Genomic DNA, 23,059 nt, shown 5'->3' with positions numbered 1-23,059 from the left:
GTTCACTTCACTCTACACTGTTCATATGTCTTTACAGGTTTGTCTGAAAATAACACTTTTGTAATTTCTTACAGAGCAATAATATTCCTCTGTAGTAACAGAACACAATTTGTTCAGCCATTCCCCAGTTGATTGCTTTCCATAATAACTAATAAGGACCAATTTATAGCTCCACCAAAAGTACATTAGTGTGGCTGTTTTCCCACAGTCCCTCCAACAACTGCCATTTTCCTTTTGTCATTTTTGTCAATCCGATGGATGTAAAGTAGAACTTTAGGGTCATTTTAATTTACATTTCTGTACTTGAGGCAGTTGAATTTAAAAACATCTTAAGTCACTTCCAGCTCTAAGAACCAATTAAATATACTAGATTATTTTATATGTTGTTACATGTATTTATATATATATATATTGCATATGTACATATAGTGCTATACCTATGGTCCATTTGAATTAAAGGTGAGGAACTATTTTATGACATAATAAAGACAATTCTGGTAGTCATTTATGTACCAGCTTTCTTTGTACTCATGTAAAGTTTTCCTTTAAATTTATAAATTAGGATCCAGGAAGACCTGACTCAATAGTCATTCTAAGGAGTATGTCCAAAAGGGAAATTATAGCTGCCAATAATAATTCTTTTTACCACTTAGCTCTTCTATGTACTACCTAATAATATCACTTGGTTTTAAATTTCAATTTGCCAGATTTAGCATAGTAGTCTACCCCCTTTTACATATTGGAAGATTGATCCTGGGAGGGACTAAATTGAAATTCTTTGTGTGTAAGCCAAGAGGGTCAATTGTTCTTGCCTCGAACTAGTATACCACAATAGGGGTATGTGATTCTGGACAAAAAATGAAACATGCCAAACACAGACTTTGCTCCTAGGAGCTTTAGGGTCTCGTGGTATAAATTATATGTTTGTGAATAATACCATACAGAACAATCAAAGGGTAACTAACAGTCTTATCAGGAGAGCCAAAGAAGTGGAAGAGGGGTTGGTATTCATTAATTGGGAGCTTGTTCCAGGTAAAAGGGATATGGGTGTTGGTACTGAGAGGGAGATTGGAATAGGATGATGCTAAATCTCCTTAGAGCGTTAGGGAATCATCTCAGAAATACCAAGTTTACGAGATAATTTACAGAGGGTTGGAAGGAATCATTTGAATGAAGTGCATATGAAGAAAGGCTTTCAGAGTTAAACCAAAAAAGGTACTTCAAAAATAAAGCAAATCATGCCATATTTTGAATTACAGCATTTTATTGTTATGTGCAGAGTAGGAATTTTCAACTAAAGATGAGATTTTAATAAGCCTCATTCATAGTAAATAAATTAACCCTACATTCTCCTCCTTATGGTATTTCCTTTATTTTCTGATTTGATCCTGCAGACTTTTATTAGAAAAGATAAATAACTCATGCTTTCCCCTGGTTGTAAATAAGCATTTCTGCTCTTCAACAAAATAGCTATCTCATGATCCTGTGTTAGAATTCCTCAGTTTTTTCTTCAGGGAAAAGTTTGAGAGGCTCCCTAAAGATTCTAATGCTATGGTTTAGGCTATGCAATGCCAGAATGGCTAGTCAAAGACAGGGAAGTAACTCAATCTTTTAAATGTTTTGTCTACCTGACAACAAACATCTGGATGATTGACTGAATTTTTCACTTTCCTACCATATGTTTGGCATAATTTAGGTAGTCTCTGTTTTAGAGGGCCAGTGTGTTTGTCTGTTGAAGGGATTGGATTATTTTTGTTTATAATCTTTACCAAAATTTCCTAATTAGGCATGTTAAACTGGGCTTCCTTTTCCATTTCTTTTGTAGTAATAAGAGTACTAAGTAAGGAAGAAATAGGTTTCCAAGCAAGCTGGATTAATAAAATGTTATGAAAATCATGAGGTGAATAGTTCTTCAGTTCTGGGCCTATTCTTGACTTCCTGCTCTAAGGATCTATAGTTTTTAGTGCTTATTTTTGTACTAGAAGCCATATACAGTACTAAAAGGAAACCAGCTTACCAGGAGATCATAAGCTCTTGAGATATCTGCCCATTAGAAGAAACAAGACAAGAATGTTGCCCCCAAGGAAATGGCTTAGAAATATGTTCATTTAATAAATGATTAACAAAATCTTAGATTTAAATAGTTACTTTTTCTTTCATTTCCACATATTCTCAATAATTATGCAAGCTTCAGACATGATTGTGTATATGTGTGTGTTATACATATGCTTTGAAAATGTACACAAACATTTATGACAGGAAGTGAAGAATGCCATATTCAGGGAAAAATGAAAGAGACGTGATGTAATTATCCAAACTGGAATTAAGCCAACTAATAACCCATATGTTAACTCTACCCTCGTAGTGCTAAAAATACCATCAAATATATAACTGCCCTGAGTGATCACGGCCATCCCTTTTTGCTATTCATTTTTTCAGCAGTAGCAGCAGCAGAGTACCCTATATATTGGGTCACACAGTTAGGCAATTGAAGAGCAAGATACTACTTGGTGATTCAACAAAATATTTACTATTATTTCTTAAAACTGAAATTAAAATACTATGGATGGCAGATGTGATCCTTGAAGTTTTAGGCTCAAGCATTCTTGAGTTCTGAATTTTGTAATTCTCTCGTCTCACCCTTTCCAACAGAGTTCTATTTATGTATCCAGTTCCTACTTTGTTAATGGCGAACAAGTATAAAGCTGTACTTCTTTAAATGTCGCATCCACCTGGAATCTTAGTGGTCTGGATATGCATTTGCAGCAAAACTCTAACCTATTATATTCTCTGTTGAAGCTACATCAAGATTTAGGTTGCATCTACCCAACATCAGAACAAATGCTTTAACTGATTTTTGCTGTTCTTCAGAATCAATTGAATTTTGCTTTAGTCACGTTGCTTTAGTCATGTCACTTCCACCGTGGAATATATTGATTTGCTCATAATCTACATTGCTATGACTTTTACTCTTCCTAGATTATTTGCCCTTTAAGCATATTCTTAGTGACCCTTCTTTTCTGTTTTCCCCCTTCTTCCCTTATTGAGAAACAATTTAGTTGTTGCAGCATTTCTGAGAGACACTTCTTTCTTTATATGTACCATAATTCTTGTCCTAGGAAAAGGAACTTAATCTTTCCAATTTCTAATAACACCAGATGACCCACTTTCTTTACTAAAGCAAGTTGTACCTTGTAAACCCTCTCCTCCATGCTCCCACCTCTTTTTAAAATTGGGCCTTTAGTTAGCTATTCTCAGGAAGAGGATCCCTACCAAAAAAACTGTCACACAGACCAAAGAAGATAACTTTAAAATCACGGGCAGATAACACTTCTGCTATTGCCATTCTATTGGATTTTTAGCAACTGAAGTATAAGAAAAGTTGCCCACAGCTAGTCTTCCAGGTACACAATCTTCTCATCAGTGATTTAAGACTAAAAGATTATCTCTTTCACCCTATAATAATCCTATACTTTAGAAGTTAGAAGTTAGCCTGTGTGAGAAATCCATATCTCTTCAAATGATGACATAGTAGATGTTCATAGAATGGATTATGAACCCTGAGTGAGGCTGTTATACATTCATTCACAAACCTTGGCCCTTCTGGAATGGGATGGAAGTTGTACATCTTTGAAAGTAATAAGGTTCTTTGGTCTTACTGATTTGCTCCAGAACATGACTCGTGATGCTTAATTCCTTACCACCAACATCCAAATAAAAAGAAAATCATTACATTCAACTATTTTGACATCTTGAAGTGAGGGAAAAGACCTCACTTTGGGGGCTAATTTGCAGGATTGATAAACTCTTTCTGAACAACTGTCCAATTATTTTAGAGGCAAGGGTGGTTTTCCCTTACCTTTTTTGTCTTGCAGGTTTGAGAATTTCAGAGAATAAAGTGACAAACTGGGAAAAGCACTGAAGTGGGAGTTAGTAGAGCGGTTCTAGACTAGACTCATTAAATGGTTTTGTTTCTTTGGTTAAGTTACTTCATTTCTCTGTACCTGTTTCCTCATCAATAAAATGCAGGGATTAAATGATATCATTTCTAAGGTGCCTTTCCCTCTAACATCCTTTGTAATGCCTTAAATGTCTCCAGTGTCTGCCATGAAGCATTTTGCCTGCACTGTTTGTCACTAGGATTAATCCATTTTACCTGCACCTTGGAGTGCAACCAGTGAATGGTGGAATGAATAGATTGGCACCTTTTATTCCATCAGAACTTTTGCCTTTTTAGACACGAGTATACTGTATCTGAAATCTGTCTGCCTGCCCACAGAATTTGTCTCAGATAGCTGACCGTAGCATCCATCTACCTCTAAGATCTAGATTCAGTATCAGTCTGTACCTGTCTTGTCTCTGCAGCATCTGTCTGGTAGACTCCACCATCGTTAATAAACTTTCATATATTCCCTGTATTCCTTTATACATTTGCACCTGCACATAAACATCTCTGGTTCATAAAAGAAAAGGAGGAAATTCCATCTTTTAGAGAGGGCCTCTATATAATGCCATTTGTATTTGTACTTTTTGTTTGGTTGTAAGTTTTAATAGTTCCCCCTTTGAGGATTTGTCAGTACGAGCAGTATTGCTTATCAGAACACACCAACAGTCTTTTTGTAATATTCGCTTTTCCCCTTTGGTTCAGCCGAGCCTGCTGACAGATCATTCAAATTCAATTGTTTTATGTCTAAGCCGAACAGCTAATTAAAGTAGGGATGATTAACCTGACTGGCAGTCTCTCTCTCTCTCTCTCTCTCTCTCTCTCTCTCTCACTCGCTCTCTCTCGCTCTCCTTTTTCTCTCTCCCTCCCTCCTCCTGTTCCAATCAGTCTTTTTTCTCACACTCTCCTTCCTTCTCCTTCTCTCTCTCCGTCTCTCTCTCTCTCTCTCTCTCTCTCTCTCCCCGTCTCTCTCTCTCTCTCTCTCTCTCTCTCTCTCTCTCTCTCTCTCTCTCTCTCTCTCTCTCTCTCTCCCCCTCCGTCTCTCTCCCTCTCCCTCTCTCTCCCTCTCTCCCTCTCCCTCTCACCCCCCCTGTCTCTTGCTCTACTGTTTTTTTTTTTCCTCTCTCTCTCCTAAACGTGGTCTGCTTGCTGATGGCAGAATGGCACTCGGAGATTTGTGCATTGTGTCTGGTTTCCTACGGGCAGGCTGACCCAGTGCCTCCAGGGACTTATCAATAGACCACTCAGAAGAGACAGAGACAGGAGAAAGGAGGAGGGGTGGGGGGAGAGAGAGAGAATCAATATCAAGAATAGAAGGAGCTCCGAAGCCATTTTTTTTTTAAAGAAGTATCGGGACTTGGGAGAGGGTGACAAAGAAGGTTTTTCAAAGAGGCAGTGGAGGAGGTTCTAATAAATTTGGAAGGAAACAGTTCCCTGTCTTGGGAAAAGGAGAACTCCTGACTGATTAGCATTCACACCAGGTATGAGATGTTCGCTACCCCTTATCACCATGTCGCAACCGAGATGGAAGCGGTTGGTTTTTTTTTTTTTGGGGGGGGGGTCGACGGACGGGGAGGGGAGAGACATAGCTTATATTTTGCAATGTTTGTTGTTGGGGGCTGTAGGGGGACGGGAGGAAAAAGCTATGGGCATTTATGTGATGGGAGCAGGAAGAATGGAAGCAGTGCGGGGGGGGGGGAAGAAGAGTATGGAATATGTTACTGTCTCCCCAGCCTTTGTGCACCCCCGGGGGGTTATCCAAGTTCATTTCTAGCAGGTGGATTGAGAAGGGAGTTACTTAACGCTTGACCGCCAGTTTTGAAAAAAAAAAGAAAAGAAAAAAAAGCTGCTTCCTATGTCTATTAAAGGAAGCTCCAATTCTCTCTCTCTCTCTCTCTCTCTCTCTCTCTCTCTCTCTCTCTCTCTCTCTCTCTCTCTCTCTCTCTCCCTCTCCCTCTCTCCCTCTCCCTCTCCCTCTCTCTCCCTCTCCCTCTCCCTCTCCCCTCTCTCTCTCTCTCTCTCCCTCTCTCTTTCCCCACTCTCCCCCTCCCTATTCCTCTCTCCCCCTCTCTTCTCCCTCTCTCTCCCTTTTTTTTCCTCCTAACCAGACAGCGGGAGGGTTTCTGGCTCCCAGCCAGCCCAAAAGCCTCTAAGTGTTTTGCACTTGTTTCAGGGAGTCGCTGCCCGGGGATTTTTCAGCATTTTCACTAGAGAACAAAGAGTTCTTTACAAAAGAAAGGGGGTGGGGGGTGAGGGGGGGAGTGAGCTTAATGTCTGATATATGTTTTTCTATTTTTATTAGTTTTTTTCCTTAAAAGACCCAGGAACAGAACATTGGCTCTATAGAGACACAAAGACATTCAGTTATCTTCCCTCCTTCCCCCCTAAAATATGTAAAATTTGTAAAGGGGGGGGAGATCAGTTGACTTTTTATATTGCTTATTTCTCGTATAATCTCTCCAAATCCGACTGTTCGTATGCTGAGTTTATGCTATTTTTAATCTCACAATAAAAGTTGTTCAGGATGTAGCTCCTCTCACCCCTATATCACTGCTTCACCTCTCTGCCTTCCCTGATTCTCCAGAATATTGTGGAGGAAAAGAAAAGCTACACAGAAAATCAAGTCATAGGGGAGAGAGCATCTCCCACTTTCTGCCACTTAGGTAAAAAGTTTATCATATATTAAGGTATATGGGTTCCCAAAATTCAGAAGGGGAGCATATCCATTCATTCATATCAGTTTTTCTGCCCATTTGCTTAAAGGGCATCACTTGTTCAGTGTATCCGTTTTTTTAAGGTAGGAGATGGGGTATTTTTATTTTAGTTTCTGCCTAATTACCTAAATGGCAACACTCCTCTGGAGAGACTGCTTTCTTTATTCTTAATATGACTACTTCTGTACGGGTTTCAAAATAGTTATGTTTGGTTTTAGATTTATACTTCTATCCATTTAGTTTTTTAATATTTCTTCAATGTACTATTTTCACTTGTAGCAAACAGACCAGCTCAATTTACAAATTAATACTCTAGCAATGAAAAAACATGCTGAAATTTTAATCATATACATTATGTATGTGGAAAAATATGGCCACAATTCCATACTCAGTATGTTTTGTATATCTGTACTTATTACTGAGGTTCGCATTTCTACATTGTTTAATCGCAAACTCAAGAAAATCTTACTTTTCTAAGTCTTCCTTATATATTGCCTCTATTTGCCATTTTAAAATATTTTAAAGTATATAATAGACACATAATAATAAAAAAGTCATACATGTCATATACTTCTATATCCTAAACATATGTTATATGAAATAATGTAACTATAGATAACAATTTTGCCATGCAGAAAGCAGTTATGACAGTTGTTTTCAAGATACCAAAACTCTTTTTTCCTCCTTCCATGCATTGAAAATGTATTAACATCCCTGGAGAGATGGACCAAGAATGGAGGAAAAATATAAACATATTTTTACACATTTATATAATGCATTTATATAACTCTTTCTTGGGAATCTAATGCATTACATTGCATAGTGAAATGCATAGTCAGAATATCCTTCTGATTGGGAAGTGTGAGTGTCTTAAGAGTTACTTGATAAGGAGGAGTCTTTGGGGGAAACTTTAGTGTGTGTATATTCATTGACTCAGTAATGACCCTCAGAGAGAACGAAAGAGATAGGTGGCCAGTGTTAGGAGTTTAAAGGCATTAGAATTGGGAGAACTTTGGGAAAAATCTAAAATTTCCCCCCTGTGGCTTGCTTTTAGAGCTGTGATTTTTTTTTTCAGGACTCTAGGAGAATAAACAGTTCTGTCACCTTCAGACTTTATATTTATATCTATATATACATGTCTCTCTCTATATATAATACACACACATATATATATGTATATTATATATTTTTACATATATGTGGTTTTTAAAAACTGTTTGCTGTGCTTTTATTTTTTTGTTAAGGAGTTGGGGGGAAGCACTTTTCAAAGAAAGTCAACAAAGCAGAGAGAAGAGTCGGATTGTAAAGTTTCACATTTGGAGGCAAGAGTTCTTTTTCCCCCCTGAAACTCTTTTGTTGCTCTAGGCTGCTAAGCTTGCTTTAAAAAAAAATGTGACCAGAGGGTCAAGAAAAAGGGGTAAGGGAGAGAGTTGGTACTTAGAACTCCACAGACTCGATCTCAACTAAAAGGTATCTTCCATCAGCTGTCCCTATTGCCAGAAGTACATTGAAAGATGATAGCTGTCTTTCTGGGATTCTTCATGGACCTGACCTGAGAGTAACACATTCACAGTAGAAGAGAAAAGCGAGAGAGAGAGAGAGAGAGAGAGAGAGAGAGAGAGAGAGAGAGAGAGAGAGAGAGAGAGAGAGAGAGAGAGAGAGAGAGAGAGAGAGAGAGAGAATGAGGAAAGAAAAGCTCTTTGAGCAGGAACACACTGGCTCTTTCTTCCTGTAGGCAATCCGCTCCAGTTCTTGGCGACGTGTCCTGCACTATCAGATATCATATGACTTTTTATTTGGACTCCTTTTAGGAGAATGGCCTGTTAGGATTCTGTTTGTTTTCTTTTATTTAATTTCCTTCTCCCCATACCCGCTAGTTGTGTATGTCCTTATGTACATGTGTGTGTGAGTGCATTTTCTTTATCTTCTCTGTTTTTTTTTGTTTTGTGTGCTGATGTTTCATTTAAGGAAAAAGCTTTAATTATTTCAATATTCTGTTTTAATCATCTGCTGTAAAGAAATGCCAATTTTAGACTTTTTCAGTCCATTTTTAAACACATCCATCATCAAGCTGCATTTCTAAAATCCCTTTTATATTATCTCTGTCCCATGCCCTCCACTTAACAACTCTCTTTCTCGTCAGCATTCATAGTGGAATAAGTTAGCAAACACCTGTGTCGGGTTGCAAGGACTTTCAGGGTATAATCAACTTTTTCCAACCTATCCAGCCTTACTTTCACTTTTACGAACTTTTTAGAAATTTATTATTTTTTTTTGCCTCATCCGCTAAACCTGAAAGCCTCATGGATAGTGAGTAATCTGTCTGCTGGGCTTTTCTGTGTCCAGATGAGCTCCACTGAAAATTAAGGCAGCTGCTGAAATTCTTCCAGTGACTTAAGAATTAGGTAAGAGATTCAGATAAGCACTGTGATGTCTACTGGTCAGGCAAGGTTTGTAGATAGAAGGTAAAATGAAATGTTTATGGCTGCTAATGGAGAAATGGGAGAGGAATTTGGAGTCAGGAATGACACATATTCCTACTGCAATTAGTAATCTAAAACCTTCTTTTATAAAAATTTTATTTTTATAACCTGCTGTTTAGCTAATTGATATGTGATTGTATTCCCCACTATACCTACTATTAAAAATGAATGAACTGTGCTGAAATTATTGTTCGGTTCCTTGAAATTTTCCATGTGCTTTTTTCCCCAAAAAAAATTTACAAAATTTAAATTTCAACTTGGAAAAAAAATTTCTAGATGAAAATCTCACTGTGTCCACATTAACTACAAATAGGAGAATATGTTTGTAGTTGTATAAGGCGTCATTTTTGTGTGACGACAACAACAGTATTTCAATTAAATTTGAGATGAATATTTTCTTCTCTGAGCCCAGAATTTGTAGCTCCTTGGAACTTTCTTTAAAATGATCTTTTTCTGGGTTGAAATTTTTTATACATTATCTTAGCCAGAAGTAAAATGTTGAAACTTCAAAGAAAATACACTGGATCCTCTTTAGGAATATCCAAAAGAAGGTAGGGGATAACTTGTTTATTGTTTAGTTAAATTTTTTTCAGACCCTCTTTGGAGCAACAGAAAACTCAAAAACAGCTTTGTCCCCAAACGTTAACCTGGCATAGTTTAGAATGTTAGTTTTGCCTCGATTGAAGAAATTTGTTTTTGAAAAATGTTATTTTTTTTTCAATTGTCTGCTGAGCATGCGCTGTATGTGACTTTATTCATAGTTTTTAACACACTCCAAAGTGCAATGTTCTGAATGGCCACAGGTAAGGCTGTTGGTTTGTATGAGCCTTCTCAGAGCTACTCAGTTTTCCAGTAAGGAGAAGGGAGAGAGCTGAGGTTTAAAGCTGGACACCCTCCTAGATACCATATAGCAAAAGTATATTCCCCTATTAAAGCTTGCACGTTATACTTAGGGTAAGTACTGTTCAACTTTCCTTTTGTATAGAAGTAACCTCCGTTAACTTTAAAACTTGGTGTTAGCACAGTAGGCAAGGACTTTTTTAAACTAAATAATATAATCAACTCAGATAGGAATTTTGCAGATTTTTTAAAAAGACATCTATTGCAAATAAATTTGGGGAGACAGGAATGTGTCATTGAAGTGGCAGAAGCTATGTGCTTAACAGAGCAGAGATGTGCTAGTCTGAACATGCCTGATCTCATCTGGAATTGAAAGCTTAAATCTAGGTGGGCCTGCAGAATACCAGAATAGGAACACATGTATCTTTTGTGTAACCTTTTTTTTCCCCCCCGGCCAGGAATCCAAAAGGGCTCTCTAAGACAAAAGAAGCAGGTTTCCCTCTGGCTCAATATGTAGCCTGGCTGTTTTTGGAGACCTGCATTCTCCATTTATTTTTTTTGTTGGAATATATACTTTACTATTAGTAATTTTAAATAAGTTTTCATTTTTCAAAATGCCTTATCTCTATTAACTCCATTTGCTATTTCCTCACTTGGTTACATTCTCAAATTTTGCGCTGCCCCTATCAGTCATTGCAATTTAAAAAAATTTATCCTCGCCAGAATGTACTCATTCATTAGCTATCATATTATAATTATGACAGAAATAGAGGTTTTGTGCTCATATCCCCTTTTCAGGTATTTATAAGTTTCCAAACAAATTACCTTTTGAGGTGAGATTTCTCATACTTGTTCTCAACTGAAGGGTAAAGTTGCCTTAAAGCTTAAAGAAAAAGCCAATTAGCCGTTTTTTGAGGAATGAACAATTTAATAAGTGGAAATTGAGTTTTTGACAAAATATTATAAGAATGCAATATTTTAATATTTTTTTCTTTTAACGCTTTAAAATGAGTCAAAAATTGCAAGTCAAAACCAGAAAATGGATAGGTTAAACCTGAAATTTGAATCACAGTTTTAAATTAATTGAGTCAAAGGTTTGATTCCCTAACAACCATAGCACCTGACATTAATACCTTAAGGAGGTATGGTTTATTTGAATAAACATTTGCTTATGTTTATTTATATATTCTTTTTATTACCTAAAACAGGGCATGGTTATTATTTATGTCCAACTTTATATTTTGTTGATTTTTGCTCAATTAAAAACATCCATACCATTGCATTCATATAGATTTTTGTATACATGGGCAAATATTTTTGAGCTGTATAAAATCTAGTAATTTATTTTTATTTCAGTTTATAATGTATGCTTATGATCTTCATATGTGTCCACATTCTAAACCTATCTGTTGATAATATGTTCACCTTCAATAGAGTTTGGATTTTTCCAGTCACTCTGTTAATATGTTTGAGATCTTTCCTTAAATCAACTAGAAGTCATTTTCATTTTTTATTTGAGTTAAATCTTTAGTTTTCTTTAAAAAAAAAACACCTCTAAATTCATCATCTAGAAAGCCCTCAAAAAAGTGAGAAATTATTTCTACTTTGCTACTCCCTTGATCAACCCTTTACCCCCATCACAACTACCCTCCTTCAAGATGTTGTGATGACTTTTTAATACCCTCCCTCATTTTTTGTTGTTTGTGATTCTTTTTTTTTTTTTTGGCTTGCTGAAGCATATCCCCATAATCTTCAGAAGCCATAGCAAATTCCCAGTGTCACAACAACACTGTCCAGCTGGAGAGAACAAAATAAATCCGCAGACTACATACTTAACTTAGAGAGTATCCAAGCTAGCAGCTCTTCTCTCCTCCTATTAGCCTTACCTGGATTGCTTAGCCACTAAGAGATGTACCAAGTCTGGAAGTTTCTCTTCCTTCACAAACCTACTTGCTCCCTTTGCTCCCCAAACAAAAGCAACCCCATCTCAGTGTTTTCTAATATCTAAATATGAAAAGCTTTGTGTTGGAGGCATTAGGGTAGGGGGGAGGAGAAGGAGAACGACCTTTGAGAAAAGAATGCATAGTACTGGCAACTTACCCAAAATAGCATGAGGCTCAAAGTCTTAGTGTGTGGTTGACCCACCTTTCACTATAATCTTTTCATACCTTACCAATTAGGCGGGGTTAGAACTTGTTTGTAGCTGAGGGTAGGTAATTGGCAATACTTAGATACTAAGAGTGATTTAACTAATTCAGCAGGTGGAGCTCTTCCCCCTAAGTCTTTATTTAAACTGATGTCCCATTCTGGTTTTAGAGAGTTCTGTGCTTTGGGGTGTGTCATCTTTAAAACATAACTTGTTTCTTAGGCAGTTATGGTCTGAGATTTCTTGGTAGTTTTTCTAAGAAATGATGTATATATATAACATGATATCCTAGATATGAAGAAAAGAGGTGATTATATTATGTCTATTCTAAATTTCTCTTTATATTTAATGGTACTATGTAGTATTAATTAAAACCTGGAAGTAGCTTCATTGGGAGGTGGGGGTGGAACAGGGGAATCACAGCTAAAATAGCAGATTTGTAGAGCCATCAAAGTTGTGTTTCCTAAAAATGATCAAGGATATCTGTGCTATATATGACTTCTATTTGATTATGCAATACACTCTTCATCCTGCTTTAATATATTGTTTCATTATAGTTAGCCTATAGTACCTAGCAGTAAAGAAACAAGTTCTGGTCATGATAATGCAGTGGAGGTAAAAGCAGCTGAGATGGGTTAGGTTCATTTATGGGAACTAAACTATTTTCAGCAATAATTCAAAAGTATGTTTCCCATCAATTCCACTTTTTAAATATACCTTATGTTACTTAAATCTGATAAAAAAAACTCCTACAAAATTGAAATTGCTAGTTGTTTATTTCAAAATTAATTGATAATGATAATTACCAAGAAATTTCCTGCTATCGTTTTATCTTCCTCAGAATAAGTTTGATCATGTCTTTTCCTAATGCTGCAAGGGAAATATGTATTATATATGTGAAATATATATATATATATATATATATAGTATGTAATAAATTATCTTCTTTAGTAGAATCTCTTCTCACAGATTGGAGGTATTACTGAACATCTCTTGTTAAATCTTGATAAGATCACTTGGCCAAAGTAGAACTAGGGTTGGCTTGAATACAGAAAGAAATAGCATTTTTAAAGGACTTGGATTTCCTTTGCATACCACGTGTCTGATTCTGATCCAGTCCAGGGAAATAAGGAGGATGAGACGAAATTATTCCTAAGCAGCCGCCGTAGGCCAAACACTGAAACAATGCCAACCTGGACCAATCAGGCTGGCCTTTCGGAAGATACATGCTTTTGTTCAACACTTCCATGAAGGGGGCAGAGGGAATAGGGGGCAGGAAGCCCTTGAAATTACATTTGTATGGATGACTTCTCTCTAATTTGAATGAAGTCCATGGAAGTAAACTCAAAGATTTTCATTCTTTTTTTTTTCAACATAAAATGCTGCATTTTCTTGTCCAGCTAAAGATCTTTGAATGTTGTACTCTGACATCTTTTGAACAAAACTATCCTTTCACATTTAAACAAGTAAAAAAAAGCTCATAGGGACCAAATACTAAAATTGATGGAAACTCAAAATCAATTCCAAACCCATTTCTGGCATGATGAGAATAACATTTGTGCTGTGTTTAAAGCAGTTTAAAACAAGAAAAATGATAAAATGATCAATATACTTAGGGCCAAAAATAACCAGGAGAGAACAATCTGTAATCTACTCCCAGACCTGAAACCCAACACTTTTGATTAAAACTGAAAATAAATGAATTGTATCTTTAGCAAAGTATTGTTTTAAATCCGAAAATGTGAACAGCAACAAAGATATTTCTTTTTTCCATGTCCCTAGAGTTTAGCCAAATGAATCCCCCTGTATTTATAACATCAGAATTTGTTAGGTTATGCCTTTATTTCATGGCCACACACAAAGAACAATATTTAAGGAAAATACATAATGTCAAACTGGCATCTACCTTGCCCTTCTGCAGCCTTTATAATCTTGGGGGATAATGGGCTTTAGCCACAGTAGGAAGAATATTTTTCAGGCTGTTTGAAAAAGACAATGGAAACAGAATGCTCCTTGGCCACTGTAGAAGAGTTTTAATATCTCTTTGAGAACAAGCTTGAGCCTACCTAACACCAAATTTTAAACATGCAGATATGTATACACATGTACACCAAAGGCCAAGTTTGGGTAGGATAAAAGGCTAAAAGAATTTGAACTCAATGTTTAAGAACAGCTCAAAGCCTCTACCCAGGTTGAGACCAGAGAAGGCATATGATTTTGAGCCAGCGAATAGTTTGCTGCAAATTTCCCTGAGTTAGCTGACTGGTAAATTCTTTACTATCTAGATAGAATGAAACTCCTTCTGGATGGAAAAAAAAACCCTCACTAAAAGATGCATTGGGGAAGCACTTTTAATTTAGTTGAAGCAAAGGTACAGGATGGTAGGGTACCAATTTTGAAAAGGAAAGATATGTATTTCTTGCTATAAACAAATGAGAGAAAAACACTGTGAAAGAGTATTAAATGATATTAAAATTTCAACCTACTTAAGGATAGAATAAAAGGTAGTACTTGTAGGTAGAATTAATCCGACTGGAAAAGTCACTCCTAGAGGATATAGCATCATGGGAAGGGAAGAAGACCAAGAGTCCTTGATGCAAGCATTGGTCATCATTCACTTTGACGTGTGGCCTTGGGAAAAGCACACAATCTGTTTGGGCCTCTGTTGACTCTTGTAAAATGAGGAACTTAAAGTAGATGATTTCCAAAATCTCCTTTGGTCCTAAAGTTTGGTGATTCTGTATGATAACAATAGTGTGAGTTTGGATTTTTCAGTATAAAAATAATAGTAAAGAACTACACATTTGTTTACAAAGTTTGTGTGTTTTTTATTAGTATACCAGTTTGCTGACTGTTAGTTTTAAGTTTATTAGATCTGTCTTGAACAGAGACTTAAGTCCTAACATTGAGTTGCAGTTTTGGGGCCAGGAGAACTTTCATGAGTTTATCTACTTTAACTCCCTCGTTTTATACTTGAGGAAGCTGGGAGCCAGAGAGGTTAAATTACTTACCTTAGTCATGTAGCTACTTAGTAGCAGGGTCTGGAAAGAACCTAGGTCTCCTGACTATAAGGGCAATGTTCTCTCTAAGTCTCTACATTATTGTCCCTTGTCTTAACACCTGAGTATAAAGGGGGCCAGTGTTTAAGAAAAAATTAAGAAAGTAAAGGAAAAGGACAGTCACCTATTTTCCTGCTATGATCTGTGCCTAAAAAGAATGAATGATAAGGCTACTAAGGATATGAAGAACTGAAATCTCAAGGGAAAGAAAGGATATTTGGTAAGATGAGGCAAGGCGGCCCACTAGTTCACCTACTAGCCATTTTAGCAACTCAACAGAAATGAGATACTTGTTCCCTACCTAGAATTCCTTTCAGGTCATGTTTGCTCTTCTTATCTGCCCCAAGACAACCTAGAAAAATATATGTCACATAGTGAACTGATCATTAGTTGGATTAGGAGATGATTTCTTATCATGCAGCCTTTTTTCTTGTTGCATTATATTTTATCCCAAAGGCAAAATACATGGATCAGATGTGATCAGAGGGGCTTGGTCCATACATCTAGAGATTTCAGAGTTTAGTCCAATCTGAAGTAGTCCAGGTATTCCGTTATGAGGACCTATCAACCTATGGCTGGGAGGTGCTAGTGCCAATGCCCTGACTTATACACATCACAAATGCAGCATTTATAGCTCATTGATACCTAATAATAGGTGGTTTGTTTCAACTATCAATACAATCATATCCTCTCAGCTCCATATTTATACCCAGTACCATCACAAAGACTGTCCTTGTATAGATTCCAGATGGTTCATTTAATTGTTCTGGTTAATATGCATAATAAGCTCATTTGACTGTATCCTTCGTCAAATACTTTCAATTGGGATGTCAGGTCAAGATTTTTTATTTAATGTTTATTGAGTCTACTCTATGATGTTTGATTGCTTCTTAACTTTAGACTTTCCTTTTTGCTGCATGTGTTTGAGGACATCTGAGTCCTTTCTGTGATTGTCCTCAGATTTTCTTTGGATATTTAGATGGAAATTAGATGTGTTTTGCATGAATTTCCTCCTTTCTGGAATTATTTTTAATGTCAGATTTATCCTCATTTTCAAGAGTTTTAGGGCATTGGGTATTGGTCAGGCTAAATTGAGTGTGGGGTTTTTGGTTTATATTAGAAAATTCTTTGGTCACTATGAATTGTTTTTCTACAGTCCTAAACTCCACATCTATAGCAATAAGAATGTCTCAAATTGAAAATGATAAATCAGTTTGTGTGTGTTTAGTCATTTTTCAATCTTGTCTGACTCCTTGTGACCCCTTTTGGGATTTTCTTGGCAAAGATACTGGAGTGGTTGTCATTTCCTTCTCCAGCTCATTTTACAAATGAGGAAATTGAGGTAAACAGGGTTAAATGACTAGTCTGGGATCACACAGCTAGTAAGTATCGGAGGCCAGATTTTGAATTCAGGTCTTTCTGACTCCAGGTCCAGCACTCTATCCACTGCACCACCTAGCTTAGGGATTGTAAAAGTAGAAATATAAAGCATAAAAGCATATGTTACTTCTTCAAAAAGGAATACTACAAAGTGGAACTTTAATAAGTTTATATTTAACTGGTCCTCTGTGGTTACAGTAAGGGATGACAAATCTAAAAGATAAATGATATATGAAAAGGGTTCAGGGAAAACAAGGGGATGTCAACAAAAGTATTTGCTGAAAGTATGAATAGGAATACACAGATGGAGTTTCATTAGGTATTGGTCCTGTCCCTTTGGGAGAATAGCAGGTAGTTGAGAGGAGAACAAGGGTCAGAGTTGGGTTTAGGACTCCAATAATAGAGTTTTGACTTTGCAAGACTAATGGTGTTGGCATCAAGAAAAGAAAGTTTTGCAAATTTCTGCGTGTGCACTTGCTGTTACTGGTGTTCCTGGTGGGTGGCTGAATCATCCTGATGGCATTCAACAGGAACCAGCTGCTGAGAATATTAAAATGCAAGCATTTATTCCTCTAGAGAGACAGTAGCATCTGCAAAGTTTTCCTATCTTGATAGTACAGATAATCCCAAAGAGTATTCTCTAGTAGTTTTAACTCTATTCATTTATGCATTTTTTTATCTTTATCTTCAGGATCTCAAACTCTTCTAGAAAGAGCTCCATGCCAAGTTGCAGAGGCAGAATGTGAGCACTTTCGTTAAGGATATGTTAGTGTCCCCTGTAGGTTTCTTTTTGAGATGTATCTCATAATGGGAGAATATAGTATTTACCCCAAATCTTTGTTGAAAGAAAGTTCAGCTTATGCTCAACTGGAACCAATGACCTCCAGCTCTGCAAGGACAATTATTTATAAGGTCTTAGTTGACTCATCTGAAGATGGCTTCCAGAACTTTTCTTACTTCTCACTTGTAAAATTAGCACAATTTCATTGTTTCAGTTGCTTTCTTTGTCTGGAACTGACAACATGATATGTGTTTGTATGTATTTATGTGGGCATGTGTGGGTATATGTGTGAGGGGTAGGAGTATTGTTGGACTCACTAACCTACCAGGTCTTTTCCATCTCTAATATCTATGAATAATGTATTGAATTGATGGGAAAAATGTTGAATATGTTCATTATGAATTATACTCACTGGTGTGTTGCCTAGCATATAAAAGAGCAAAGCAGTTGCAGCATAACTAGTTCCTTACAATAAATGTACTGGTACGACAGAGCTCTGGATCTCTTCCTATTCCACTGTGTGTCATCCCCAAACATCGTGCTGTACATGACTGACAACTGCAGACTCAACACCTGATAGGATGACAACTAGCCAACGTTCTGACAGAATCTTGTATAGGCCAAGACAGGGCCTGGAAACCTTCCTCAAGCAAGTTTATTGATGACTTTTATTGTGATGTGACAGGGTCAGGGAAGCTTCTCATGGCACATTAGGTTCTAAACAGAAGAGGCTTTCCTGAGGTTACTGATAACTTCCTTATGGAGAATCACTGAAACCAATCAAATAGTGGGTGCCACACAAATATTCTCATGCCAGAGGGTTTACAGAGGCTGCAGGATGTCATCAATAGAAGTTTGTTGTACTCTTGTCCATAATTAGAAAGTTATAATATGACACCACCAGTTCAGTGGAGGGGAGGAGGAGCAGCATAGGTAATAGAAAGCAATTGGTTTGTCATTACCTTGTTCTTTCATTACACCACTTGATTTCTTTTACAACAGGTTTGCCTTCCTATTTATGTTCTTGCTTAGGATAACTTAAAAATAAGGTTGTGTTTCCTGAGCATGCAACAATTAACTTTAAGTAATTTAGATGTCTACTATGGCTGGCAAAGAGAAGACAAAATCTTGGCTTTTTAAATATCCCATACATAATCTGTAAAGTAGAGTTGACTATAATACCAAAATTGCATTCGGTTTTGCCCTGCCTAAAAGACTATTTAATACCATGTATGTCCTCTGAGTTAATTTATCCAAAATAAGATAGTATAATCAAAGATCTAAGAACTAAGGCTATACATTCCCTGTGTATTGCTAAAGAACCATTCCAAATTAAGCAGCCTTTCCTAAAAAAAAAAATAAGACATTAAAAAAATTTTTAAAGGAAGATTTTTTTCCCCTTACTTTGTTACTCTGGAGAACAATGCGATGGCAATAGGTTTCCTCATAAAGAAAGTCTTGCTTTTCATTGCCATTAGAAGTAGGGGAGTCATAGGATCATCATTCTGAAAGCAGAAATGAATTGAAAGACTATCTAGTCCATACCTCTCATTAAACAGATAAGAAAACTGAGACCTGGAGAAATTAAGTGGCTCCCTCAAGGTTGTTGAGTGACTAGAAGAATCAGGATTCAAGTATAAGTGACTCCTTATACAGTATGTTTCAAAACCACCTCTCTCTGTTTTGTTTTGTTTTCACAGTGGAAAACCAATTGCTCTTTTAAAAAGCTTCCCTATTTTTACTTACAACTCTAAATTCTAGTGGTTAGATGCTTTACTCATACTTCCTGTAGAGCTAACAGTCACTGGAATCCATGAAGAACAGCTTTAAACCCTTAGAGACACCACATTTAGCAGAGTTTGTAGGCAGTCTTAAGGATCTTAAAGAAGCCATCTTAGGTTAGGTACCCATGTTATGCAGCTTGTAAGGGTGAGCCATACTAATAGCATCCAGAAGAGGTAGTGGTACCAACACGCATTTAGCCAGACATCTTTCCCAGTTTCATCATACTCTGGAAGTGAAGCTGCATATATTTGTTAAGCGGATAAAGTATTGCTACTTTCCCACTAACTTCATAGGGATGGTTTTTTTGTTTTTTGTTGTTTTTTTTTTTTTGTGAGGCAATTGGGGTTAAGTGACTTGCCCAGGGTCACACAGCTAGTAAGTGTTAAGTGTCTGAGGCCGGATTTGAACTCAGGTACTCCTGACTCCAGGGCCGGTGCTCTATCCACTGCGCCATCTAGCTGCCCCCATAGAGATATTTTAAATATTGTGTACAGAGAAATACATGTGTCCCATGCCTAAATAATGCAAATATTATTATGTAATAGTTAAGATTAATTAACAGATTAGTGAACTAGGCTTTTGTTTACACTTTAATTGTGAAGTGTAGTCATGTTAATTTAAGATATATGGTATGCCTGCAAAGACTTCATAGTTTCTTTAAAAGATAAGATTTTGGGGCAGCTAGATGGCGCAGTGGATAGAGCACCGGCCCTGGAGTCAGGAGTACCTGAGTTCAAATCCGGCCTCAGACACTTAACACTTACTAGCTGTGTGACCCTGGGCAAGTCACTTAACCCCAATTGCCTCACTAAAAAAAAAAAAGATAAGATTTTGTTTAATTTAACCAAGTTTGTGTTTACAATCATGGACACTAGTGGCTTGGATCAAGGAAGAGTATTCTATTTTTTAAAAATAAATTATTTGCTTTGACAATAGAAACCTAAAAAGAACCCTAATTCAAGAGAATATAAATTGATCTAGTAACAATGTGTAATTCTTGATGAAAAAGAAAATTAATGGTAACAGAAGTAATCTCTTCATTGGGTATACAAATAGTAGGAGGAAAAGATATAACACAGCAAATTCATTCAATTAACCAATTTTTCAGCATTTATCTATCTATCTATCTATTTATTTATTTATTTATTTTTGCGGGGCAATGGGGGTGAAGTGACTTGCCCAGGGTCACACAGCTAGTAAGTGTCAAGTGTCTGAGGCCGGATTTGAACTCAGGTACTCCTGAATCCAGGGCCAGCGTTTTAACCTCAGCATGCATTTATTAAACACTTGCTGTGTATCAAGTACCATGCTAGGTGCTGGGAATACCGTTACAAAGAATGAAGACTTCAAGTGTGCCTGAATTGCTCAAAATCTTTGAGGGGGGTACCAGTTGTGTTACTATTATGATTATGCAACTAGTAGTGGTCATTTCATCTCTTATTTTCCCAGTTATTTCTACACTACTAGCATGGTCACACATACACACACACAGAATGAAATGGTAATGTTGAGAAGGCAGGTGAATGGGAAAAATGCAATTTTGTCAAGATGACCATTAGCCTTTTAATAGCTACTTTCTTACCCATTCTAAGCATTCAGGTCAGAGGAACTTAGATCTAACAGAATGAAGTCATAGCTTGAAATTAGAATAATAAATTCTGCCTCTTAGAAAAGAATAGGTATAGAGTGCTGTCAGTGGAACAAGTGAATTTCTCCTGAGCTATGACCTGGTTATCCTGTTTCCTCTTATTTTTTTCAAACTGAAAATAGTTATTGTGGTTAATTCAGCTATACATTGGAGTCCACTGACCTCAGCTACATCTATCATAGTCTCCCTTCCCTTGCATCTTATTGACCTTTTGTTGTTTCCTATATTACTAGGCTCTTTTAATCCTTTCAACAAAGTTTGAGCATTTGCTTATGTTGGGGAGACCTGGCAACTGAGAATCCTTAGAAGTGAAGGAGGTTTGAATTTGTGACATACTATTCAGATCTTATCTTTATATTTATAGGTCTTTTAAAAAATACTTTTAAAATAGGCTTTAAAAAAAGAAAGAAAGAATATGAAGAAAGAAAAATATCTCCTGTAAGCCAAACAGTCCTTTTTTTAAACCAATTTTACTCCTATCATACAAGTTCTCTGATGAAATCAAAGTAGCTAATTACCTGGTTTGCTATGAAAATTCTGCATAAATCTCTTTAGGTTGATTTTAGTCTACATAGTGTTATCTCAAAGAACAATTTTTTTTTTTTTTTTGGTGAGGCAATTGGGGTTAAGTGACTTGCCCAGGGTCACACAGCTAGTAAGTGTGTAAAGTGTCTGAGGTCAGATTTGAACTCAGGTCCTCCTGAATCCAGGGCCAGTGCTCTATCCACTGCGCCACCTAGCTGCCCCAAGAACAATTTTTTTTAAAGATCCCGATCTCTTCTCCCCATTCTTCCAACATCTACACTTAGGTGATCCCAATCTAGTCAAGTTTCTGGAACAGCAATTTGATCTTTGAAGCAGCCAGAGGACATAGTGGTTAGAGGGCTGAATTTGGAGTCAGGAAGACCTGTGGTCTGATCCTGATTCTGCCACTGACTAGAGGTATTCATCTCCAAGAGATTTGGATGTTTTCATAGACTGTGAACTCAGGACCTGTCCAAAGATGTGGAGCCTGAAAACAGTAATCTTCAAATTCAGTAAGAGAGGCCTAGTGTTGAGGACTAAGGTAGTAATAGACATAATGCCAGTCGACTCTTCCCGGGTCAGACTACATCCAAACTGGGTCCTGGGCACCATATTTTAGGAACTGGTAACTGGAGAGTGTTCAGAAAAGGATCAGTCGGATTTCAAAATCTTACCCTATGGAGCTGGGGATGTTTACTGTGGAGAAGGGAAGAGGGGGAGTATGTAAAAGCTATCTTCAAGCATTTGAAAGATTCTCATGTGGAAGAGAGAGCACAGAGCTAGGAACAATACATGAAGGTTTCAGAAAGACAGATTCAGGCTTTATGTATGGAAAAATTCTCTATTTAAATGAGGGGAGCTATCTGGAAGGAGAATGGATTGCCTCAGGAAGTCATGGCTTGTCAAGTGGAATCTGTAGGACTTTCCAGCTTGGAGAGTCTGTGACACATTTATGAAAAACCTGAAGTATGAGGAATATTCTGTATTGACTCTCAAAGCACTGGATTAAAATATCTTTACATCCCTCAACAAATAGGTAGATAATTTACTTTTGAACCCTGAAGACTACGAAACTTTGCCAGACAGCTCTGACTTGACTTCCCTTTCATGGATAGCCACCAGTGCCACTACTGGCTGCTTTTTATCTTTGACAATTCAGAGACATCTGTTCACCTTCTTGAATTGGAATCCAGAGCTCTTTGCATTTACCTTTGATATAACATGAGCCAATCAGTTCTGAGTTACCATCTCTTCTAGTTGTGCCATAAAACATTTAGAATAGAGGTAGCCTTATGTATTCCTGGGGAGAAACATTCTAACACTCCTTACAAATAGGGGTAACTACATAGTACCTACCAAAAAAAATGTAGTGAGCAGAATCAGACAGTCAATAAATTACTCATTCAATAAACATTTATTAAGTACCTACTAAGTGGAGGTAAGGAAGAGTCAATAGAAGTAAAGAGAAAAGCATTTGTTAAATACCTACTATGTGCAAGGTACTCTACTAAGCCTTTCTAACTATTAACTCATTTGATTTTCACAACCCTGGGAGGGAAGTGCTATTATTATCGCCCATTTACAGTTAAGGGAACTAAGACAGAAATTAAGTGTCTTGCCCAAGGTCACACAGTTAATAAATGTCGAAGGCCAAATTTGAACTCTGGTCTTCCTGACTTCAGGCACAGCACTCCAACCACTGTGCTGCCTAGTTGCCTCCTAGGCTTAGGAGATAAGCACAAATATGACAGGAAT

At 37.0% G+C, this 23,059-nt stretch overlaps 1 protein-coding gene across 2 annotated transcripts in view; it reads left to right on the top strand.

Annotated features, from left to right (window-relative positions):
- Positions 1–23,059, top strand: part of ZBTB20 (zinc finger and BTB domain containing 20) — a 928,525-nt gene that overhangs the window by 762,281 nt on the left and 143,185 nt on the right. The window contains exon 1 of one of the 2 annotated variants that reach the window (XM_043993193.1): positions 5,060–5,424. The exons of the other annotated variant lie outside the window; for it this stretch is intronic. The gene's annotated coding sequence lies outside the window, so the exon portion shown is untranslated. Of the gene's footprint in view, positions 1–5,059; positions 5,425–23,059 lie in introns of those variants that run through there. 2 annotated transcript variants of the gene reach the window in all.

This window comes from Dromiciops gliroides, chromosome 3, assembly GCF_019393635.1.
Source record: "Dromiciops gliroides isolate mDroGli1 chromosome 3, mDroGli1.pri, whole genome shotgun sequence".
Classification (NCBI taxonomy): domain Eukaryota; kingdom Metazoa; phylum Chordata; class Mammalia; order Microbiotheria; family Microbiotheriidae; genus Dromiciops; species Dromiciops gliroides.
This window is presented reverse-complemented; position numbering and strand designations above follow the sequence as displayed.